The 24,937-nt window shown below is 42.4% G+C and overlaps 1 long non-coding RNA gene across 5 annotated transcripts in view; it reads right to left on the bottom strand.

The window, feature by feature from the left end:
• The window catches only part of LOC138750902 (uncharacterized), a 160,339-nt gene that overhangs the window by 55,246 nt on the left and 80,156 nt on the right, over positions 1–24,937 (bottom strand). The gene's annotated exons all lie outside the window — the stretch shown is intronic.

Genomic DNA, 24,937 nt, shown 5'->3' with positions numbered 1-24,937 from the left:
CCAACAGACTCGAAAAACCAAGCAGAGGAGGGCTAGTCAACCTGATGTTTCTACCACCAGTGCTGGGGACTGCCATTTCAGTCCTCAAACTCAAGGATGTCTGGGTACCCAGCAGCCCGGACACGTTGCTCTGCGACATCTTAACAGGAACACCACACCCGCTGGCCCTGCCACACTGGATGGCGAAGGGCTTCAGTTTGATCCACAACCTCGATCACCCAGCGGTAAAGACAACTGTGCAGATGGTTGTGGAGTGGTTTGTGTGGCACAGACTGAAGAAGGAGGTGGTGGAACTTGCCAGGTACTGTACCAGGTGCCAGGCCTCCAAGGTCCAGTGACATGCGCTTGCCCCCACCCAGAACTTCGATCCGGCAGTTTGCAGATTCCAACACATCCACGTTGATGTCATTGGGCCCCTGCCAATGTCCAAGGAGGCTCGTTACCACCTTATGGTGGAGGATTGGACCACCATCTTGATTAAGGACGCCTCCGTGGAGATGTGCGCCAGGACTCTGGTCAGCCAATGGATCACTCATTTCAGAGTCCTCGCGTACATCACTAGTGACAGAGGGTCGCAGTTCACATCTGCACTGTGGACTCAGATGGTGAAGCTCCTAGTGGTCAGGCTCCACCACACCACAGCATACCACCCACAGTCTAATGGGTTGGTGGAGATTTTCCACAGGAACCTTATGGCCCGGTTCTCTGGACCAGACTGGGCGGACAAACTACCCTGTGTCCTCCACGGGATTAGGGTGGCACCCAAAGTGGTCCTGCAGGCTTCATCAACAGAGATGGCCTATGGCAAACCACATTTCCTGTCGGGTGAGTTATCAGGCCAGACCCTGACACCACGGCCACTGACAAAATCCTACTGCCTGACCTCCGCCACCTCTGGCACGCCACAGCACCCGGCTGTTTCATCTCCCCAAAGAGCTCAACTTGGCCAAGTTCATTTTTGTGTGGAGGGGACCACAAGGTGCATCGCTACAGCGACCATATACAAAGTCTTGCACCAGTCTGGCAGAACCTTTACCCTGGATGTTGGGGGGAGAGAGGAACTTTTTTTACGGTGGACCGCCTGAAGGTGGCCCACCTGGACTTATCACAGCCGATGCAGATGCCCATGCCCAAGCACCAGGGCTGGCCACCAAAGTGACAGGACATGTAGCCAGTTCTGTGGGGTAGTTGTGTGGCAGTGCACATTCTCATGGTGAACCGGCCCTACTTGTAAGCCACATGGCAGGGCAGCCATGGGGAAATGGTGTCATCAGAGGTTTCTCTCTGACTCCAGCATCCCTTCCAGCTTACACCCTGGGCAGCGATTATGATGTCACAATGCACCAGGTGACTGAGCTCAAGCTGCCCTTAAAGGAGCGTGCTGAATTTGAATAAAAACAAATTGACCAGGGCCAGTCGACTTGGTGTTTCTACCACCAGTGCTGGGGACCGCCATCTCGGGAGATGATTTACAATAAATATTTATAATCTATCAGCAGAAAGTGAATAGATTGTCAAATGAGTCTCGAGTGGCAGTTTGATCTGTGAGGTGGATTCCAGAACAGTGAAGGGTAACAGGAATAGATTAGCAAAGTACACAAATGCATTGCTGATGCAGTGTAATGCAGGTACATGTGGGGATAGCCAATTCAGTGGCAATAATCTAAAGAGAGATTGTCACCTGAACATGTCAGGAAAGTGAGTGATGTAAATGGATCGTCATTCACAATTTAACATTAATTTTACACAGGACAATGTCGAAGATAGACCTTTGAGATTCCTGACATGCTGTCCAATTGTCCTTGAGGACTATCATGGTTACAGCCTTCGACTTGTTTGATTTGAGTTTTCAATGTCTAAGTAGCTGCATTTTTCAACTGCGATTATGAAACTGCACCACATTCCGATTTCTTCACCAGATGGAAGCTAACGTAACAGAGTATATAGAGGTATTTCGGAGATAAATGGGGAAAAGTTTGTTAGAGCAGGTCAGAAACAACACTTTAAAACACAGAGTTTTTGCAGGTGCTTTTGCAAGATGCTTAGTCTCATGATGGATGGTCATTTGCAAAAGGCAACAAATGTAACAACAGGCAGTGGCAGCTTTGTCTGGAAAAGAGCATTTATTGTCTGGAAGGTCAATGATCTTTGCAGACCGAGAGCAGTTGAAAACGGGCTTTGATCTCAGAGTTGGAGGGAGTGAGAGAGAGAGAGGAGAGAGACACAGACATTGATTCCAGAGGGACAAGCATGCGATCTTTAAAAGATGGCCTGGTCAAAGGAGAGGGCTGGATGTCCAGTGTCTCCCTGTGGTGACCTGAAAAAAAGAGGTTATCAACTGGAAACCCTGAAGGGGGGCATATTTTGTCAGCAAGACACTGGAATGGCTGATTAAAAAGGAATCAGTTGGAGATGTCCCGGAACAAGAAAAACTCTCTCTCTCTGAAAACCAACAAGAGCCTTCTGAGTGGTAACTATTTACCTGTTGAGCACCAAAGCCTGGTGATCAGCATTAATATTAACTTCTGTTCACAGTACAAGCATTGGCTGCCACCAGTGAGATTGGACTGTGAACCAACGCACTGTGCTGAACTTACACACACATGACACACACGTGCCCTTAAAATGAGAAGGGGGTTAAGTAGTTGAAGTGAATCAATAGAGATAAGTTAAAGTTTGATTTTATTTTCATATTCAAAGATAATTAAAAGCAACTTTTGTTTAAGTAACACTTTTTCGTGGTGCACAGGTTTTGCTGCTTGGATTTGGGCTCCTCCAGCCTCTTAACACTATCAATTATTTTATCAAGGTCCAGACCATCTCTGTATTTGCCTCTTTATTTATTTGAAATAAATGTCATAAACGCTTAAGGTCTGCCACGAAATATGTCGGAAATAGACCCATCTCGTTCTTTTCTTTCAAACATCCCGAGCACACGAGCCATTTCCACACCATTCTCCTCTTCTAGATTTTAAAAGTAATGCTCCTGGGTAAATACTAATGCAGAAAATTAATTTATCACATTTCCTCAGACTCCAAGCATAAGATATCTTATTATTCCCACCAACAGTAGGAATTGAGTCAGGCTAAAAGAAAATGTTGATAACTCCAGTGACACTGACATCTCTTTATAATGTCTTCCAATTGCTTTCCTCGACTGCGGTGCAGTTATCGGTTTACCCTCAGTTATTATGGATCTACACATTCATGCGACCAGAGCAGAGCACTTTCAGATGCAGAAACATGGGGAACACAGTGACCCAATGAGTGGACATCAACCCTCTCACAATCCTGATACATGTCATCATTGCTCTCTGACATGGCATCCAAACGATGCCTTTTGATGGTGGATCTTCCATTTTGAGTCTGGAATCCCCACAGTGCTGTTATTCTGGGAGCAGGTGACATAACTTGTTTGTTCAGTGAATGCAACTCACATCAATTACCAAGAGATCCGTGCGGCTGGAGATTCCTCTCTTCTATAAGAAGAGATGCCGTTAAAAATGTGTTTCATTGACGTTTGATTTGTCACTTCTCTGAGAACATGGGAGCCTGGTTACTAAGTCAAATCATTGCCATTTATTATCCTGTTGTGGCAGCTGTCGTTGTTCCAGGTGAGCAAATATACCCGGCGTGCTTTTCCCAGTCAGCCAGCCAGTTACTGGTGTTGGATGTGGACCGCATTCATGGGATGCGGTTTAATAGTTATGAAATCGATGAGCGACGTCTGCTCAATGATGGGGTTTCCTTTAAATTAACCCGGTGTCTCAGTCCAAGCCGTTATCTCGGTAAAGTTGCCAGGCTTCCTTTTTACAGTTCAATGTGCGGACAAGTCCCATGAACACGACAGCAGTTGACAGGCTGAGTTTGTGGCCAGAGTGGAATCACACGCTGATGAGCTTGTTCTGCGAAATTCATGGTCAACCAATGCAGGGCGGTGGGGTTGGTGTTCCTGGATCTGGTCGCTGTTGCAGAACTGAACGACACTGACCTGCTCTCAATGACTTTATTTCTCATTGACGGGCCAGAGATTGGATGTGAATTCTCTGGCACGGTGTGATTCCGCGGTGGTCGCTCAGCTGACTGAGAACTTGTTCAGTTTCACATCCATCCGGGCTCCAGATTCACTGAAGTCGTTGAATATCTCCACATCCAGAATGAAAATCCTGCCATAGATCAGTAGGACAAGCATTGTTTCTGGAGGGATCACCAGTCAACGGTCGACAAATTTCTTTTAGATTTGAGTGAATCAGATTGCACGTTTCCCCTTCGGTCGTGATTTTACACCTGCATATATTTTTACTCTCCAAAGTTTCTTTCCTCATTGACTTCCTCATTTTTATTCTCCAATCTGACTCCTCACTGTTTCTCCGCCTCTCTCATCCTCCGTCCTCTTCTCAATCAGATCTGGGCCCGTGCCTTGTTTATTTCCTCTTTGATAGTTAGAAAGTTTACTCTTCTATTTGGGTCTCGTAAACCCGAAACTTTGATCACTTCTGCACATGGATGTTGCCTGAATTGGAGATATGCTTCAGCAAACCTTTCTTGGATCAAGTGAAAGACAGAACTCCAGAACTCAGTGAATTCTGAGGGAAAGCAATTGGTAAATAATTCCCACAGGACTCTGACCTGTTTCTGTTGGGTAATATAATGCACCTAAGACTTAAAATAATGCTTCCAAATTCAATTCCTAATGATCGCGTTGGCGGCAGCCAGGAAGTGCATAGCGGTTACCTGGAAATCCGACGTATATTGCGCAATTGAGCAGGAAGCTGCAAACCTGAGTTCTCCTGGAGACAGTTACCTATAACTTGAGGGGAAGGTATGGCATCTTCCATCAAAAATGGCAGCCGTATCTGAGACATATAGGAGAACGGCTTTGAAAATAAGACATCTTTGCCTCGCGGTCAGGCTCACTACGATTCTTTCACAATGGCTAGAGAGGGGGTTGGGGGCACGGTGTCCGCCTCAGTCCAGCCAGGATACGTCAGGAAAACAAAGTGAAATCGCCCTAATCTCTAGCCGCTAGGCCAGGCCAGACCCATAAGTCCTCGTATTTCCAACATCCAGACTGTGTTTGTATATTTCCATCCGTGATTCCATTCAATGATTTGTGCAGCTTTTCGTTTTCTGAATGTCTGGGATCGGCTATTCCTGGTTTCACTAAATTCCTGTCCAGAGAAGCGGTGCCCTGTTGTTGCATGGATTTCCATCCTGAGAATCCGGTGTCTGTGATAGAACATCATTGGAGAAAAGTGATACATTTTATGATTGGGAATATGTCATCGATCATGAAAGTGAATCTACTGTGGCAGCGAACTCATGGATAAGGTGGAGGAAAGGGAACTACATGTGTTGTCGTGTAGATTGTGGAATTCACATAATTAAGTGGAATTAGAGTTCAGGTCCCAGCCCTCAATTATTTTAACTGAAAATCAACGTTGCCTCTCATACACCCCACAGATCTTCCATTGCAGTTCACCGTGAACTTCGACGTTCATTAAATCGCATTCGCTTTTCTGCCAATGTTTATTGTTTCAGGTGGTCTGGCATCTGTTGGTCGTTGTGTACGGTCATTGTATTGCCCGTTGTTCCTCATTACTGATACCCCTGTCCGATTCTCAGCTTCCCCTCTCCCACGGGCTGCACAGTTGAGCAGCTGAAGCAAGAACGGCTGCCTCCAAGCACAGGAAATCAGCGTTCGATCCTGACCTCGCGTGTTGTCTGGCTGAAGTTTGTGTGCGTGGGTATCCCTTGATTGCTTAAACATATCATGTTTCTGAAGCGCAGCGAGCACAGTAACAACTTTTCTCGCGTCTCTCGCAAGAATTACTCTATCATATCACGACATCGTCTGCTGAACCTGATCTCGACACCTTCTGACCATGCTACATTTGGGTTTTTCGGTGTCAATTGAATTGTGCGCATTGTTCCAGACACGACTCCACCAATCCCCTGTATATTACAGTAAGCCCTCTCTTTTCTGGAAATAATGCTGTCCTTTTGGAATAAAGTTCCATGTTCTGTGATAATTCCTTACCACATTCTGGATATGTGGCAAGGACATTCTGGAGACCCACGATCCCTTCACCCTGTAATATCCAGACATCAAAAACAACCTGTGAGATCCCCTTCTTATATTTCCCCTATCTATTCAATCTCAACTAGACCCATCTTGTGTTTATCGCCTGAGCCAACCTACCCGCCTCACATCCCCATTGATAAATTACACCTCTATCCAGTGAAGTCTAAATCTATGCATTCAGTTTTAACTGGTGATATTTCAGTCACAGAACACATTACTTGATGTTATGCATATACATATACCTACCATAAAAATACATAATCCTGACTAGATTGTAACTATTTATTTTTTTTCATCTTTGCTCCTAGGATCCCCTCAAATCCCCTCATTATACAGCACCAACCATAATCGTTGGCAAGGCGTTTCAAAAACCTACAACTCTCGCTGTAAAAATTCAACCCATGGCGTCACCTCTAATTTTTGCCTCTTCATAGAACATAGAACAATGCAGCACAGTGCACACCCTTTGGTCCTCGATGTTGTGCCGACCATATATTCCTTCGAAAAAGAAATGCTAAACCTTCCCAAGCAGTAACCCTCTATTTCCCTTTAATCCATGTGTCTCTCGGAATCTTTAAATGCCCCCAATGTTTGTCAAGTCTCCTATCATCCTTCTATGTTCAAAGTGAAAAATTCCAGCTCTGCTAACCTTGCCTCATAGGATATGTTTCCCAATCAAGGCAACATCCTGGCAAATCTCCTCTGCACCCCCTCTATAGCTTCCAAGTCCTTCCAAAAATGAGGTGATCAGAATTAAACACAATGCTCGAAGTGTGGTCTCTACTCTTGAATTGAATCCCCCTATTAGTGAATACCACCATCCCAAAGGACTTCTTAAATATCCTATCAACCTGTACGGTGACATTGAGGTATGCAAGGAATTGGAACCCAAGATCTTCTTTTCATCCACACTCTTAAGCAACTGACCATTAACCCTGTTCTCGGTATTCTGAATAGCCCTTCCAAAATGCAGCAAATAACAAATCTCCAGATTGAAACCCATCTTCAACTTTTCTGTCTATAACCTCTTGTGACCTCTGGCAATCCTCAGCTTCATTCACAACTTCTCCAACATTCATATCAACTGCAAACCTACTGAACATCCTTCTGCCTCTCCATCCAAGTCATTTATAACAGTGACAAGGACCAGAGGCCTCAGAACAGATTCCTGCAGCAGTCCATGAGTTACCATACTCTAAGCAGAATACTTTCCTTCCACTATTATTCTCTGCTTTCTTCATACAAGTCAATTATTTGTCCACACATCCATGGTTCCACTGATCCCATGCCTCATAAATTTCTGGATAAGTCTCTCGTGGTGGATTTGCCAAATGCTTTGCTAAAGTCCATGTAAGCACATCTACCATGCTACCCTCATCAATTTCTTAAGTTACCTCCTCAAAAAGCTCAACTAGACCTGCGAAACATGACCTTCCCTTTACAAAGCCATTCTGAATATCCCTGAGGAGACTCTAGTCCTCCAAATGATCAAAGATCCTATCCTTAAGAATCTTCTCCATTAGTTTCCTCATGATTGATGGAAGATCCACTGATCTATAATTCCCAGGATTCTCCCTATTACTTTATACAAGGGGACTACATTTGACATTCTCCAATCCTCTGGAACCTCTCCCAGAGCCAAAGTGGATGAAAAGATCATAGGTGCTGTCCCAGCTATCTCGACCCTGGGTATATATCGGCCAGTGCTGGGACTATCAATCAATGTTTTAAGAAAATCCAGCACATCTACTTCTTAACCTGTACATTCTCTAGCACGCAGGGCTGTTCGATTTCAACCTCAGTGTGATTACTGTCCTTTTCGCTTGTGAAAACTGACACATAGTATTCGCTTTGGACCTCCCAACCTCCTCTGACTCCAGGCACATCTTGCCTCCCTTATCGTTTATCAGGCTCACCTTCATTCTCGAAATACTTCTTTTCTTCATGTACACATAGACTGACTTGGGGTTCTCCTTAATTTCACATGCCAAGGCCTTCTTATGCCCCTTTCAAGTTCTCATGTCCTTTCTGAAGCTCCTTTCTGCTGACCATACACTTCTCATGAGCACCTTCTTTTTCCTATTTCCTATATTAACTGCCTCACCTTCTTCATCAGCAATGCTTCCCTTTTCCTACAATCTTTTCCTTATCCCAGTGGGGCAAACCTATCTTGAACCCTGCACATGTTTCCCTCAAAGTCCTCCACATGACCTCTGTGCTTTCGCCCTTGAACATCTGTTTCCAATTTACTCTCACTAGTTCCTAGCTTATCCCTCAAAATTTACTGTTCTCCTGTTAAGCACTTTCCCATTTTGACTATTTATGTCCTTTTCTGTGGCTAAGTTGGAACTATAGAAATTGAGGTCACTTTTACCAGAATGCTCCTCTGCTGAGAGGTCCACCATCTGACCAGGTTCATCTCCAGAACCGGATCCAGTATGGCGTCTACTTTCGTCGGCCAGCCAACATACTCTGCCAATCAGTCTTAGAGATGTTGAATAACCCATAACTGTAACTCTGTATTTCCCACAACATTCCAAAATCTGCCTGCTTATCTGCTTCTTGTTGTCCTGAGTGCTATGCAGGGGCCTATAGACCATACTCAGCCTAGTGGTAGCTCTCTTCCTATTTCTGACTTCCATCCACACCGACCCAATGGACACTTCCTCTGAAACATCCTTCAGTTCTAGAGCCGCTATACTATCCCTGACCACTCCTCCATTTTCTAACTCCCATCCTATTATTTTTTTAAATATCTAAACCCAGGTACCTGCATCAGGCAATCTTGCCCTTCCTGCAGCCAAGTTTCTGTAATGGCTGCAATATCATAGTTCCATGTCTTCTCTTGGTTCATCTCCTTCATTCATAATATTCATAGTGTTGAAAAAGGCACATTGCAACCCCTCTAACTAGACCCTCTTTATGTTTTGCCCACTGCCTCTCCTTTGTCGCCAACTCTTTCCACCTTAACCTCTGCACTCACTTTCTGCTTCCCATGGTCCAAATCCCTGCCAAATTAGTTTTAATCCTCCCCTACTGCTGTAGAATATCTGCCTGCCAGGACATTGCCACCAATCACCCCCCACCTCCTCTATCATTTTGTACAGGTCATACACTCACTAGAAGAGATCTCAATGAACCAGAAATCTGTACCCCTGCCCTCTGCACCAATTTTGTACATTGCCTTGTTCACATTGAAATTAAATGTTGATGCACATGCAAACCATCCAGTAGATGTTACTATCATATTCATCACATGAACTATTTAAATACATAATATTTGTACTCACCCTCTTATCCATTCTTGCCTGTTGACTGTGCCACTAACATGACTTTAATTGCAATTTAGTATAACCATATACATTACTGGTATATTAGTGAATGTCCAGGAAGAATTGTGAATTCGATGGAAGGACCATTGAAACATAGAATGCTACGTCACAGAAGATAGGTCATTCGACCTTTTAGACCACACCAACCATTTTTCTCCTACTTCCATTGACATATTCCCATTTGAAATGCCTCCATGCCTCTCCCATCGATGTTTGTTTTCCAATTTCAAATTTATTCTTAAAATTTATGATCAAGCCCACATTCACCAGATCAGTTGGCAGCTCATAGCACACTCAGTATGAATAACTTTCCCCTAATGTTCCCCCTAGCCTTTCCCTTCTCAGCCTAAAACAATGACATCTCATATATATCTCCCTCAATCTAAGTGGAAAAAGCCTACTCACATCCAATATGCTATATTTCCCATAATTTTGTAAACCTCTATCAAATCTTCACTCATTCTTCATCGATTCAAGGGACCAAGTCCTGACATCTTCAATCTTTACCTGTAACTCAACTCCTGAAGACCCACCAACATCCTAGTGAAGCTTCTCTGCACTATTTCAATCTTACTGATATTCGTCCTGTAATGAGACACCCAGAACTCCACACAACATTCCAAATTTGGTCTCACAGTCTTAACAAACGTGAATATAACATCCAAACTCCTATACTGAACATTTTGATTAAAAAAGTCTAAGATGCCAAAAGGTTTCTTTGCAACACTGTCCACATGTGTCGCCACCTTCGAGTAACAATGTATCTATGTTCCCATATCTCTTTGCTGCTCAACGATCCTCAGTGCCCTCCCCTACTGTGTATATCCTATCTTGGTTTTCCTTCCAAAATGTCTGCATTAAACTGCATCTGCCATTTTTGACTATTCTCCCATTTAGTCCAAATCCCTTTGAGATTCTTCATTAGTGTCTACAATGGCTCCGATTTTTCTGTAATCAGCAAAATTGCAAATCCAATTTATCAAAAAATAAGATCCAGATAATTGAAATTGACAAAAAAAAAACAAGACATCTCATCTCACGGAGAACTCACACATTCCACATATTTTGCACCGGAGTTTAGCGTCAGTCACTTGTTAAATGGAGCTGTGCTGAAAACATATTTTGATTTCTTCGATTCTTTCCAGTAATTATTGTAAATTAGTTAAATTTTCAAAAATCTGTTATTCCAAGCCCAGGAAAACGTACGTGGACGGGAGTGTATTGCAATCCCATTATAATGTACTTTTTCTCTTTCCTTCAAGTTAACTTGGTGGCGATTGTGAACCTTGGCACAAGGAACGTGCGGCCTCTCCAATTGTATCATTCGTTACCTTGTGGGGATTGCAGCGGCCGACCTCCTGCAGAACCTCCATGAAGCCATATTAAGGAACATTGTTGGAATATATTTCCCATTTTCATTCCTGACCATCACCCCCGTGTGTTCTCTTAACTGGGTCCTGATGTGGGCAGCTACAATGATGTCGTTCTGGTTCACGCTGGGCTTTACATTTGATCGGTTTGTGGCCATTTGTTGTCAAAATTGGAAAATAAAATATTGCACCGAGAGAACGGCGACACTTTTTCTCGGCACGTGATTGTGCTGAGCTGTGTTACAAACTGTCCCTGGTACTTTACAATGGACCCAGGTTTTATCACCAACGGTAAACCGCGGGGTTGTGTCTGGAAAAAGGAATTTTTAACTTCACCCACGTGGGCTTCGTTTGATTTGTTCATATTTTCTTTTCGTCCCGTTCGTATTGATTTTGTTCTTCAATGCACTGACCGGCAGATATATTTTCCTCTCTGGTCGGGCCCGCAAGAAGATCAGGGGCCGGAGAAATGGAGAGAATGACCCGGAGATCGGGAAACGGAGGAAATCCATTGTTTTACTTTTCAGCATATCTGGCAGTTTCATATTGTTGTGGAGTATTTTAGTTGTATACGTTGTGACTGAGCGTGCTTTAGGCGCTGAGTACTTTGTCGGCAGTGATTTTCCAGCAATCGCATTCATGGTCCCGCTTCTTAGTACCTGCACAAACATGGGGATTTATGTACTGACACTGAGAACATTTCGAAAGGAGCTGATGGAGGCGGTGAAATGCCCAGTGACGCTCATCGCCAAATGTATGAAACCTTAGACCCGAGTGTACCAACAGGTACATGAAGAAATGTTAACCATTAGCAGACAGATACCTAACGAGTGCTGGTCACACATCTAAACCGCGAAACCTATCCGCTAATTCAAACAGATATAATTTAAAAGCCATCAGGTATTAAAGAAATGCTGGAAAATCTGATATTCAGATTTATTGTCAGAATATACACATCACATTGAACCCTCAGATTCTTTTACCGGTGGGCGAGTCAGAATTTCCACCTAATGTTAGTGCAAAATACTGCACTGAACATGTGCAGGTAAAGAAATGTAAACAGCTAACGAATGTAATCTATCTGTCCAATACAAAGAAAATAAAAAATCAATAAATTGCAGAAATAAGGGGTCTTGATTGAGTCCCTGATGTGAGTTTGTTGTTGAGGAGTCTGATGACGGAGGGGGAGCAGCTGTTCGTGAACCTGGTTGGGTGAGTCTTGTGGCACCATTACCTCATTCCTGAGGGCAGCAGCGAGAACAGAGCATGTGCTGTGTGGGGCGGATCCTTGATGATTTCTGCTGCCTTCCAGTGTAGTTGATCCAGCAAGAGCTTGGCATCATCCGTGTGTGAGTGAATGAACGAAAATCAACGGTTATGAATCTGGAAATAAATGTATAAATCCGTTTCCGTGACACTTTGTTTGCTTGCTGCTCCTTGCCCAGTGATAGACGGACGATCAAGGTCATGGATGAGAGTGGTGTTTCATCATACCTGGACCCATTGATCGGTTGTGAACTCCGCCTCTATGGGCGGAGCTGGATAAAGGCTCTTGAGGTCAACGTTTCACTCTGCTCTTGCAATGCATGCAGGTCAGTGGGAATATCGGAATGAAGGGTCGACTGACCAATAACAATCCACTGGACATGACAGAATAGATATACATTTCGGCTAATATATTGGCCTAATTATTATCTTGCCTTGTTTCACTGATCTGCACCCTGACCAGACCCTACCAGACCACACCGGTACCATTTTTTTAAATGGAAAATGACAAATATAGCCGGCTTTTCACCATTTAAGAAGCAGCATGTTCCACACCTCACCGCTATCCAATTCTTTTCTACATCCGGACAATTTATATTGACCCGCAGTATTTCTGACCCTTTCGTGTTCATCATGATCTCTTCTTTCTGGCACCGTTGTCAAGTGGAGTTGATGCAACACAGATAAAAGTGAAGAATCTGCAGTTGGAGAAGATGGACATAGCGAAGGGCGGCACTGACCCTCATAGATAGGAAAATTGGATTCAAATTTCAAGATCTAAGATTCCAGATTCAATTTACTGTCATGTAATTAAAAACAGGACCAGATTACAAGAAATTGTTGCAGACAGTTTTGACATCGGTAGAAATTTCCTAAAAGAGATGCAACATTTTTAAAGAGAGTCCTCCCAGAGTCACCGAGTGTCCGTGGATTCTCCTCCATCGCTTCTGCAGCAATGCAGAGTCCAGCCCAAACCATTGGCTCCCTGAGCTCGAGTCCAGATTCGAATCTCTGATACCATCAGGAACCCTTCAAAGCCCTCTGCACCCTCTTGTACACGGTCCTGTTACATGGTACCCCTACAGCTAGTTTTGAGCCAGTCCCCAGCAGTCCACAGTTTTGTATCAAAATCTATTGACTCCCGTCTCCAGCATCCACAGCCTCCAGCGGTTATTCGCCCCAAGTCACGTATAGCCCGCCACCTGTGTGGCTTCTTCAGCCAAATAACCCCTCACAGGTTCGCTGCCGTTGTCACCGTCCCATCTGGTCTGATTTCCTTTGTCCCATATGGGTGGTCTCCCAGCCTTCTGGTGCAGTGCGTCCATTCTCCACTTCCCTTAGTCTGCAACCCCTCATGGATTCTGTCCAGCAGAGGCCCCACAATTTTGTGTGTCCCCTGAGGTCACGGGATTTTAATCAAACTGCCGTCAGCTCCTTTAATTGGCCATTCAATGCATAAATGGAGCGGACCCCGTGGGAGCGCTAGGTCTCCGCTCCCTGCTCTCACGTAGTCTGCGCCGTACAGCAGTTCCAGGGGCACTGCCATTTTCTCTTCTTCAACATAGGATCCAATAATGTTATGATCACCTTATTGACTCCTATGGAAACAGAAACAATTAGTTTGGTTGAACGTCAGCTCTCAGCAGAAGAGAGGTTCCCATTCAAGGCTCTGTACTATTGACCAGAACTGTTTCAATTTAACGAGTAAAATAGATCTGCACTGCCGAATCAGATCATTTCAATTTTTGCTGTGAGGAAAGATCATTAACATACATGAACACAAGGAACATAAATTACAGCATAGACACTTCAAAATTAAAAATAAACCCAGAAAAAATACAAAGGAACTGCCGATTCTGGAACCTCCTCATATGCAGCTTCAGGATCCCCCAATAATCAGGATACAATATTCCGATAGAATAAAATCACGTTAAAAAAGAAAAAAAGCAAGTGCAGACGGGATAAATGTCGTGCAAAAGAGAAAAGATGACCGGATTTTGAAAGCTCAAAGGGTTTCTGGACACTTTATCCAAATGTATGTAGTGTTATAAACACTATAACACTACATGATGGGGTTTCCTATAGAGGCCACCTATTATTACAGTGGCACGGGCAATAAATCAAGAAATATAAAAGGCATTCAAGGATGGAACAGCTCTTATCGTGTGGGCCTTTAACATGGATATAGATTTTACGAATCAGGTTGGTCCAGGCAGCCTGGAGGAGGAATTCATAGTGGTTGTCTTTCCTTATTATCATATTACTGAACCTGCAAAGGAACATGCTATCTTGGATCTGCTCATGTCCAATGATGCACGTAAAATTATCAATCTTTAGATTGGGATCCACTTGGAAAGAGTGATCGAAATATGACTGTTTATTATATAATAGTTCACATAATATCATATAATAACATAACCAGTTTGTTATGCTAAAACCTATGTAGGAAAGGGGGTATTTGAAGAAACTGCATTAGAATGGTTTCCAAAGGAGAAAACTTCAGAGGAAGTAAAGTTGGCTTTAAGAAAACAAGAGTTAGAGGAAATAAGAGAGGCAGAAAGGAAAGCCGAACGGGAAGCAGTAAGGCAGGCAGAAAGGGAAAAGAGAGAGAAAGAACAGAAGCATGAGCTAGAACTAGCTAAATTGAAGCCGACCTTATCGCAAGGAGGGGGAGAAGCCCAAAATCCACGTGCTGGTTCGGAGGGGAGGTTTCTGGTCAGTAGAAGTTAGTTCCTCCATTTGAGGAAAATGCAATAGACCAGCATTTCAGGCATTTTGAGAAAGTAGCTGTAAATTTAAAATGGCCACCAAACCAGTGATCACTCCTGCTACAAACTGTTCTTAAAGGGAAAGCCCAACAGGTGTATTCGTGTCTCATGGTACAACAAGCAGCTGATTACGAATTTGTAAAGCAGGCTATACTCCAATGAACTAGTCTCAGAGGCTTATAGACAAAAGTTCAGGAGTTTAAAAAAGGCACCAACCCAATCTCACCTGCATTTTGCTTCTAGGAAGGTTATGTGTTTTGATCGGTGGTGTGCCTCAATGAAACTAGAAAATAACTTTGATTTATTTAGGAAAATCATTCTGATTGAGCAGATTAAAAATTGCGTTCCTGACGATATTCAAGAGAATAATATAAAAACTTGGCAAGAATTGGCTTAGTGGGCACCAGGGAAAACCATTCAAATACTGCTGACAATCCACGTAGAGTAGAAAGAAAATCTGGAAGTTAGGTTGAAGGAAGAGAGGAAGAGAAATGTATGAAGGAAAATTTTTTGATTGTTATTTACCACTATTGTATGAAGCCAGGGTGCATAAGAACAAATTGTCCTGTAATGAAAAGGAAGAAATAGAAAGGGGTGGTACGAACCACTTGTGTTCAGAGTGAGAAAGTTAGGGATATTTTTAAACCATTCCTGACGAAATGTTTCATTTTGGTTAAAAAAGGATCCAATCAAGTGCCAGTTAGAATCCTGTTTTATGAGCCCAAAGGACCCCAAAACCCAGCAGCAATAGACTTTCACCAAGACAAATGGCTTTCAAACCAAAAGTTATATTTAATCAACGTCAAACGTGAAAATAGATTCAAACTTAATTTAACTCTATTCTTATACTGTCCACTATACTACCCCAAATTACCCCCTTCTCATTTTAAGCGCATGTGTATGTAATGTGTGCGTTAATTCACGAAAATTTATTTAGTTCACAGTTCAATCTCACTTCTCCTTCTTCCAAGTTCTCTTCTTGTAGGCACAAAATTTAACATGCATAAAGTTCGCCAGGCTTGGTGCTTGAAAAGTAGATGTTTACCGCTCAGGATGGTTCTTGTAGGGTTTGCAGAGAGAGAGATATTTGTTGCTCCAGGATTTCAACAACTGAGGTAAAATCATTAGTCACCGCAGGGTCCCACTTATGAAACTTGCCGCATCAGGGACTTCTGGATGGTAACCTCTTTCTTCAAGCTACCACAGAGTTCTATTCCTTCCTCTATTTCAAGAGAAACATCAGACAGATAACACTTCCTGCCATCGACTGCACTGGAACTTGCTTTCATAATATTCAAACAGTTCTCCCTGGATTGCATTTCTCAGTTACTTGTCAGTGTCCCACACACTGACTGACTGACTGACTGAGCTGTTAACACAATTCTCTCTCTTTTTCAACTGTAACTCCAAAAAGAGCATGTGATCTGTGTCTAGCAAGACCCCCACCTTCTCTAGCAAACAACATGAGTTCTTTCTTCTCCTCATGTTGTAATCTTAGTTAAACAATCCAGAATTGAACTTTCTGTGAGCACTTTGCAGAAAAGGCACTGATAGACAGCATGACTCCAGCAAGACAATGGTCAATAATTTTATGTCAGATCAATGAACACCTACATGTGAAAGGTTCTTACATTCTCCAGAGATCCTGAAATGTGAATTCTTCAGTCTTTCAAATAAGATGTGTGTATGTATATGAGCTACTCTAAGTCTTATAAATTCTCCCGAAATATTAATATTGTAACACCTCCCTTTCTTTAAAGGAATTAAAATTCAGAAATAACTAAATTGTCTTTAAAACCTCAAAAATATAAGAATTCACAATATATACATCATAATAAATATGTTGACAGCATATTATACAAGATAAAATTTAACATCTTGATAGATAGTCCTCTATTAGATTATTTAAACCTCTGATATGAACAATTTGCAAATGATATTCTCGTAATATCAAACTCCAGGTTAACAATCTTCTGTTCTTGTTCTTCATTTTATTGAATAACACCAGAGAATTATGGTCAGTAATTACCACAATTGGTTCTTGAGATGTACTGAGATACATATCTAAATTCTGCAAAGATAACACAATTGCCAATAATTATTTCTCAATAGTAGAATAGTTCCTTAGATGAACATTTAAATTTTTGGAAAAGTAGACAACTGGATGGTCGATTTCATTATGTTTTTGCAATAAAACTGACCCTACTGCTCCCTCACTCCTATCCACTGCTGCAGATTTAACAAAGTCAGGAGAATTTAATAGAGGATAATGGCATAGCCTATCCTTTAAACTTTCTAAAGATGCCTGACACTTAAGTCCACACAAATTTCTCCACCTTCTCCAAAAGGTTGGTTAAAGGAAGAGCAACCTCAGCAAAATTTCTGCAAAACTTCCTATAATACCCTGCCATTCCTAAAAACCTTCTCACTGATTTCTTACCATTGGTAAGAGGAAACTCAGACATTTCATTCAATTTTGCTTGAATAGGTGCAACTTTGCCATGACTAACTACATGAGCCAAGTATGACACAATGGCTTTGGATAATCTTGCAAACAATTTGTCCAATTCCTTCAAATGTTCTTCCCATTTGTCACATTTTATGACCAAATCATCGATAAAAGCATCTGTATGTGTTAACCCTTCGATTATTGAATTAATCCTTCCTTGAAATGTTGCAGGAACATTTTTCATGCCAAAATATAACACTTTGTACTTCAGTTAAATAAAGGGAATTTTGCAGCTATGAGGGAGGAGCTATCCAAAATAAAATGGGAAGATACACTAGCTGGGAGGACAACTGGGGAAAAATGGCAGGTTTTTATGGACATTTTTCACAGGATTCAGGACAAATTTATTCCAAAGTGGAGGAAAGGCTCTAGGAGATGCAAATGGCAGCCCTGGCTAAGTAAGGAAATCAAGTGCATTATCAAGTCCAAAGGGAGTAATTATAAGATAGCGAAGCGGAGTGGGAAATTAGAGGATTGGGATACCTTCAAAGAACATCAGAGGGTAACTAAGAAAGCCATAAGAGATGGGAAAATGAAGTACGAGAGGAAATTAGCAGATAATATTGTGGAGGATAGCAAAAGCTTTTTTAAGTATGTGAAGAGGAAGAAATTGGTTCGGTCTAAAATTGGCCCTTTGAAAATGGGCAAGGGTGAAATTATTACCGGAAACAAGGAGATGGCAGAGGAATTTAACAAATACTTTGCAACTGTCTTCACCAAGGAGGATATAGGTTATAGTCAGTTAGGGGGTAGTGGTCATGCGGTACCAAGAGACTTGGGGAACTTTACTGGGGAGGTAGGGGATATCCGGATCCAGAAGCAGGAGGTTATGAGTAAATTGTTGGGACTGAGGGCTGATAAATCCCCAGGGCCTGATGGGCTGCATCCTAGGGTGCTTAAAGAGGTGGCTATGGAAATTGTGGAGGCACTGGTCGACATTTTCCAAAGTTCCATAGATTCCGGGGAGGTCCCTGGGGATTGGAGAGTGGCTGATGTGGTGCCGCTTTTTAAGAAAGGAGGGAGGGAGAAAACGGGAAATTATAGACCGGTTAGCCTGACATCAGTGGTGGTGAAGATATTGGAGTCCATCATAAAAGGAGAAATAGCAGAACACTTAGTCAGTAATAATAGTATAAGGGCTAGTCAGCATGGATTCCTTAAGGGTAAGTCATGCTTGACTAACCTTCTGGAATTTTTTGAGGATGTGACAAAGAGGGTGGACTCGGGAGAGCCAGTGGATGTGGTGTATTTGGACTTCCAAAAATCCTTTGATAAGGTACCGCACGGGAGTCTAGTGGGCAAGATCAGGGAGCATGGTATTGGAGGTAAGGTGCTGACATGGATAGGAAATTGGTTAAGAGATAGGAAACAAAGGGTTGGAGTAAATGGGTCTTTTTCAGAATGGCAGGATGTGACGAGTGGAGTGCCTCAGGGATCGGTGTTGGGTGCTCAGTTGTTTGTAATTTATGTTAATGATTTGGATGAGGGGATTATAAATAACATGAGCAAATTTGCAGACGACACTAAACTGGGTGGCGGTGTGGGGTGTGAGGAGGATGTAAGGAAAATGCAGAGGGACTTGGACAGGCTGGAGGAGTGGGCGGATAAATGGAAGATGAATTTCAATGTGAACAAATGTGAGGTTATTCATTTTGGGGGAAGTAATAGGAAAGCTGAGTATTATTTAAATGGAGACAAGCTAGGGAGTGGGGAAGTGCAAATGGATCTGGTTGTATTTGTTCACCGGTCACTGAAGGCTAGCATGCAGGTTCAGAAAGCTGTGAAGAAGGCAAATGGAATGTTGGCTTTCATAAAGAGGGGATTGGAGTATAGGAACAGAGATGCCCTTCTGCAGTTATACAGGGCCCTGGTGAGACCCCACCTGGAGTATTGCGTCCAGTTCTGGTCTCCAAACTTGAGGAAGGACATACTAGCTATAGAGGGTGTGCAGCACAGATTTACAAGGTTAGTTCCAGGGATGGCAGGGTTGTCATATGCAGCAAGGCGAGAAAAACTGGACTTGTATCCATTGGAGTTTAGAAGGATGAGGGGGGACATGATTGAGGTATACAAAATCATCAGGGGGATAGACAAGGTGAAGTCTGATTACTTGTTCCCAATGATGGGGGAGACGAGGACTAGAGGGCATAGTTTAAGAATACAGGGTAGGCACTTTAGGACGGAGATGAGAAAGCATTTTTTTACCCAGAGAAGTGTGAATCTGTGGAATGCTCTGCCACAGAGGGTGGTAGAGGTGGATTCGCTGACTATGTTCAAAAGAGAGTTAGATAAGACTCTTGTGTGTAACGGAGTTAAGGGTTATGGGGATAAGGCTGGAAAGGGGTACTGATGATAATGATCAGCCATGATCTAAAATGGCGGTGCTGGCCCGACGGGCCAAATGGCCTACTCCAGCTCCTATTGTCTATTGTACTCCTATAAGCCAGATGGAGTAATATAAGCTGAAATATTCCTTCCTCTCTCAGTTAAAGGCATACACCAGTAACCCTTCAACAAATTCAACTTAGTAAGACATTCTTGGAATAGGATAAGTATCTGTTTTAGTTACTGCATTAACCTTCCTGCAATCTGTACAAAACCTAATAGTTCCATCTGGTTTCGGTACCAGAATACAAGGAGAATTCCAATCTGAGTTTTAAGGACTAATAATGTCATTTCTCAACATATATCCCACCTCCTGATCCATAATTTTACTTTTATGAATGTTTATTCTGTATGGGTGTTGTTTAATGGGATTTGACTCACCAACATCCACATTGTGATAAATCACTGATGCCCTTTTTGGAACGTCAGGAAAAAGATATGTCTTCTTTAAAATTAAATCCTTCAACTGTATCTCTTCTTGTGAATTAAGATGAACTAACTTTTTCTCTAAAGTTTTCAAAATTTCTGAGTTAGACAAGTGCACAGGAACCATGGTTTCTTTAAGGTTATCCTCACAAGATTTTATTTCCATTACCTCATGATCCACCACTTCCTCCACTCTGTCAACAGCCAAAACTTCTGATACAGATTGGTCTCCATTACCATTATTCTCATAATAAGGTTTCAACATATTTATGTGACAATCCTGAGTTTTGTTCCTTCTATCTGGAGTGTTATCAACATAGATAATATTGATTTAACTGTGTATGGACCAGAAAATCTAGCTTTCAAAGGATTGTCATGTGTTGGAAAAAAAATCAAACTTTACTTCCTACATTAAATTTCCTCACTTGAGCTTTCATTTAATAAACACTTCATTTTACCTTGAGCCATTTCTAAATTCTCAAGCTAAATTCCACACTTTTTGTAGCCTTACTTTAAATTTAGAAACATGATCAAGCAAGTCCAACTGCTCATCCTCATTAACCCACTGTTCTTTTAATAACATCCAAGGACCTCTAACCTGATGTACAAACACAATTCAAAAGCAAAAACCTAATGACCCCCTTCACACCTCTCTTGCTGCAAACAACAATAAATGAATACCTTCATCCCAATCTTTCCCATTCTCCAAACAATAAATCCTCATCATATTTTTAAGAGTGAAATCTTTCCAAAGCTCTGCGAGTTTCAGGATGATATGGAGATGAAGTGATCTGTTTTATTTCCAACTCATCAATTATTTGTTGAAACAATCCAGACATAAAATTAGATCCCTGATCACACTGAATTTCTTTTGGTAATCCAAACACTGTGAAAAATCTTTCCAGAGCCTTCACCACCATTTTAGCTTTAATATTTCTTAATGGTATAGCTTCTGGAAATCTTGATGCTGCACACATAATTGTTAACAAGTATTGATTTCCAGACTGAGTTTTCGTCAAGGGACCTACACAATCCAAAATATCTTTAATGAAAGATTCCTTAACAACAGGAATAGGTTGTAATGCAGCCACTGGAGGACACTGGTTAGGTTTCCCCACTACCTTACAAATGCCCAAGAGCCGGGGCTGGCCATCAAAGTGAAAGGACACGTAGATCAAGGATGTCTGGGTGCCTAGCAGCCTGGACACATTGCTCTGCGACGACTCAACAGGAATGCCGCACCTGCTGGTCCTGCCGCACTGGAGGGTGAAGAGCTCAGTGTGATCCACAATCTCGCTCACCCAGCAGTAAAGACAACTGTGCAGATGGTCATGGAGTAGTGGCTGTGTTTCTTACACTGTTTACACCGCCCCACTCTCTCTATAAAGGCTAGCAGAGACTGACCTTGTGTTCACAGCTTGCCTTTGTTCAGTTTACACATGAGTCGGGTTATATTTGGCCCAATAAAAAAATTTATACTATACATTCTTACACAATGCAATTGCTACAAAGCATAAATTCCATTGCTACATAAGATTGACAGTATTATCAGACCTGCTCATTGATTGGTTCAGAAAAAATTCCTATAGTTAGTCATGGTGCTAATTGGACCTTTTGAATTGCCTTGCCTGCCTTACTAGAATGCTGCAAAATCTAGATTTTACTCTCACTGGCTTTTAACTCCTTCCTTCCTCAAGTGGACCTGTTGACATTGTGTGTTTGAACTTTCTAATTGAATTTGTTGAAGTTCTGCACAAGAAATTGCTGTGTAAAATCAGAGAGAGCATTGAATGGAGAACTCATTGGTAGGGTGGAAGCAAACCTCTGAAATAAGTGAGTCCATTTATGAGCACCAGAAAAAGGTTGAGCACTGGTACAATGGAGATTTACAATAAATATTTACGATCGATCAGCGGAAAGTGAATAGATCATCAAATGAGTCTCCAGTGGCAGTTTGATCTGTGAAGTGGATTCCAGACCAGTGAAGGGTAACAGGAAAAGATAATGAAAGTACACAAATGCATTGCTGTTGCAGTGTAATGCAGGTACATGTGGGGATAGCCAATTCAGTGGCAATAATCTAAAGGGAGATTGTCACCTGAACATGTCAGGAAAGGGAGTGATGTAAATGGACAGTCATGTACAGTTTAACCATTAACGTTACAAAAGACAACGTCGAAGTTAGCGCTTTTGGGATTCCTGACATGCTGTTCAATTGTTCTTGAGAACTATCATGGTTACATTCTTCGACTTGTTTGATTTGAGTTTTGAATGTGTAGGTGGCTGCAATTTTCAACTGCAATTATGAAACTGCACCACATTTCGATTTCTTCACTCGATGGAATATACTGTAACAGAGTATGTAGAGGTATTTGCGAGGTAAATGGGGAAAGGTTTGTTAGAACAGGTCACACACAAACACTTTAAAACACAGAGATTTTGTAGGTGCTTTTGAAAGATGCTTAGACTCATGATGGACAGTCATTTGCAAAAGGCAACAAATGTAACAACAGTGGCAACTTTGTTTGGAAGCTTTGATTGGAAAAGAGCATTTGGCAGCTTTGTCTGGAAAAGACCATTTACTGTCTGGAAGGTCATGTGATCTTCGCAGCCAGAGAACAGTAAAAAACAGGCTAAGCTCTCAGAGTTGGAGGTAGTGAGAGAGAGAGAGGGAGGAGAGAGACACAGACATTGGTTCCAGAGGGACAAGCTGGCGAGCTTTGAAAGATGGCCCGGGCAAAGGAGAGGACTGGCTGTCCAGTGTTTCCCTGAACTGAAAGAAAGAGGTTATCAACTGGAGAACCCTAAAGGTGGCCATGTTTCGTGAGCAAGACACTGGAGTGGCTAAATAAAATGGAATCAGATGGTGATGTCCTGGAACAATAAAAACTCTCTCTCTCTGAAAAACAACAAGAGCCTTCTGAGTGGTAACTATTTACCTGTTGAGCACCAAAGCCTGGTGAACTGTCTTAATGTTAACTTCTGTGCACAGTACAAGTATTGGCCTCAACCAGTGAGATTGGACTGTGAACCAAAGCACTTTACTGAACTTACACACAGGTGTGTTTAGAATGAGAAGGGGGTTAAGTAGGTTAAGTGAGTCAATAGAGATAAGTTAAAGTTTGATTGTATTTTCATATTCAAAGAAAATTAAAGCAACTTTTGTTTCAGTAACCGTTTGCCGTGGTTCACAGGTTTTGCTGCTTGGATTTCGGGTCCTCTCGCCTCTTAACGATATCAATTATTTTGTCAAGGTCCAGATCATCTCTGTTTTTGCCTTTTCCAATAATTTGAAATAAATTATCATCAACGAGGTCTGTCACGACTTATGTCGGAAATAGACCCATCTCGTTCTTTTCTTTCAAACGTCCCAGCACACGAGCCTTTTCCACACCATTCTCCTCATCTTGATTTTGCATGTAACGCTCCTGGGTAAATACTGATGCAGAATCTTCATTTATCACATTTCCTCTGACTCCAAGCATAAGATATCTTATTATTCCCACCAATAGTAGGAATTGAGTCAGGATAAAAGTAAATGTTGATAACTCCAGTGACACTGGCGTCTCTTTATACTGTCTTCCAATTGCTTTCCTCGACTGCGGTGCAGTTCACAGTTTACCCTCAGTTATTATGGATCCACACATTCATGCGACCAGAACAGAGCACTTTCAGATGCAGAAACATGGGAAACACAGTGACCCAATGAGTGTACATCAACCCTCTCACAATCCAGATACATGTCATCATTGCTCACTGACATGGCATCCAAACGATGCCTTTTGATGGTGGATCTTCCACTTTGAGTCTGCAATCCCCACATTGCTGTTATTCTGGGAGCAGGTGACATAACTAGTTTGTTCATTGAATACAACTCACATCAATTACCAAGAGATCCGTGCGGCTGGAGATTCCTCTCTTCTATAAGAAGAGATGCCGTTAAAAATGTGTTTCATTGACGTTTGATTTGTCACTTCTCTGAGAACATGGGAGCCTGGTTACTAAGTCAAATCATTGCCATTTATTATCCTGTTGTGGCAGCTGTCGGTGTTCCAGGTAAGCAAATGTACCCGGCGTGTTTTTCCCAGTCAGCCAGCCAGTTGCTGGTGTTGGATGTGGACCGCATTCATGGGATGCGGTATTATAGGTATTAAATCGATGAGCGACGTCTGCTCAATGATGGGGTTTCCTTTAAATTAACCCGGTGTCTCAGTCCAAGCCGTTATCTCGGTAAAGTTGCCAGGCCTCCTTTTCACAGTTCAATGTGCGGACAAGTCCCATGAACACGACAGCAGTTGACAGGCTGAGTTTGTGGCCAGGGTGGAATCACACGCTGATGAGCTTGTTCTGCTAAATTCACGGTCAAGCAATCCAGGGCGGTGGGGTTGGTGTTCCTGGATCTGGTCGCTGTTGCAGAACTGAACGACGCTGACCTGCTCTCAACGACTTTATTTCTCACTGAACGGCAAGAGATTGGATGTGAATTGTCTGGCACGGTGTGATTCCGCGGTGGTCGCTCAGCTGACTGAGAACTTGTTCAGTTTCACATCCGTCCGGGCTCGAGATTCACTGAAGTCGTTGAATATTCCCACAGTCAGAATGAAAATTCTGTAATAGATTAGTAGGACAAGCATTGTTTCTGGAGGGATCACCAGTCAATGGTCGACAGTTTTCTTTTAGATTTGAGTGAATCAGATTGCACGTTTCCCCTTCGGTCGTGATTTTACACCTGAATATATTTTTACTCTCCAAAGTTTCTTTCCCCATTGACTTCCTCATTTTTATTCCCCAATCTG

This window comes from Narcine bancroftii, unplaced genomic scaffold (assembly GCF_036971445.1).
Source record: "Narcine bancroftii isolate sNarBan1 unplaced genomic scaffold, sNarBan1.hap1 Scaffold_301, whole genome shotgun sequence".
Taxonomy (NCBI): Eukaryota; Metazoa; Chordata; class Chondrichthyes; order Torpediniformes; family Narcinidae; genus Narcine; species Narcine bancroftii.
Note: the sequence above shows the minus strand (reverse complement) of the source record. Positions and strands in the feature narration are given on the sequence as shown.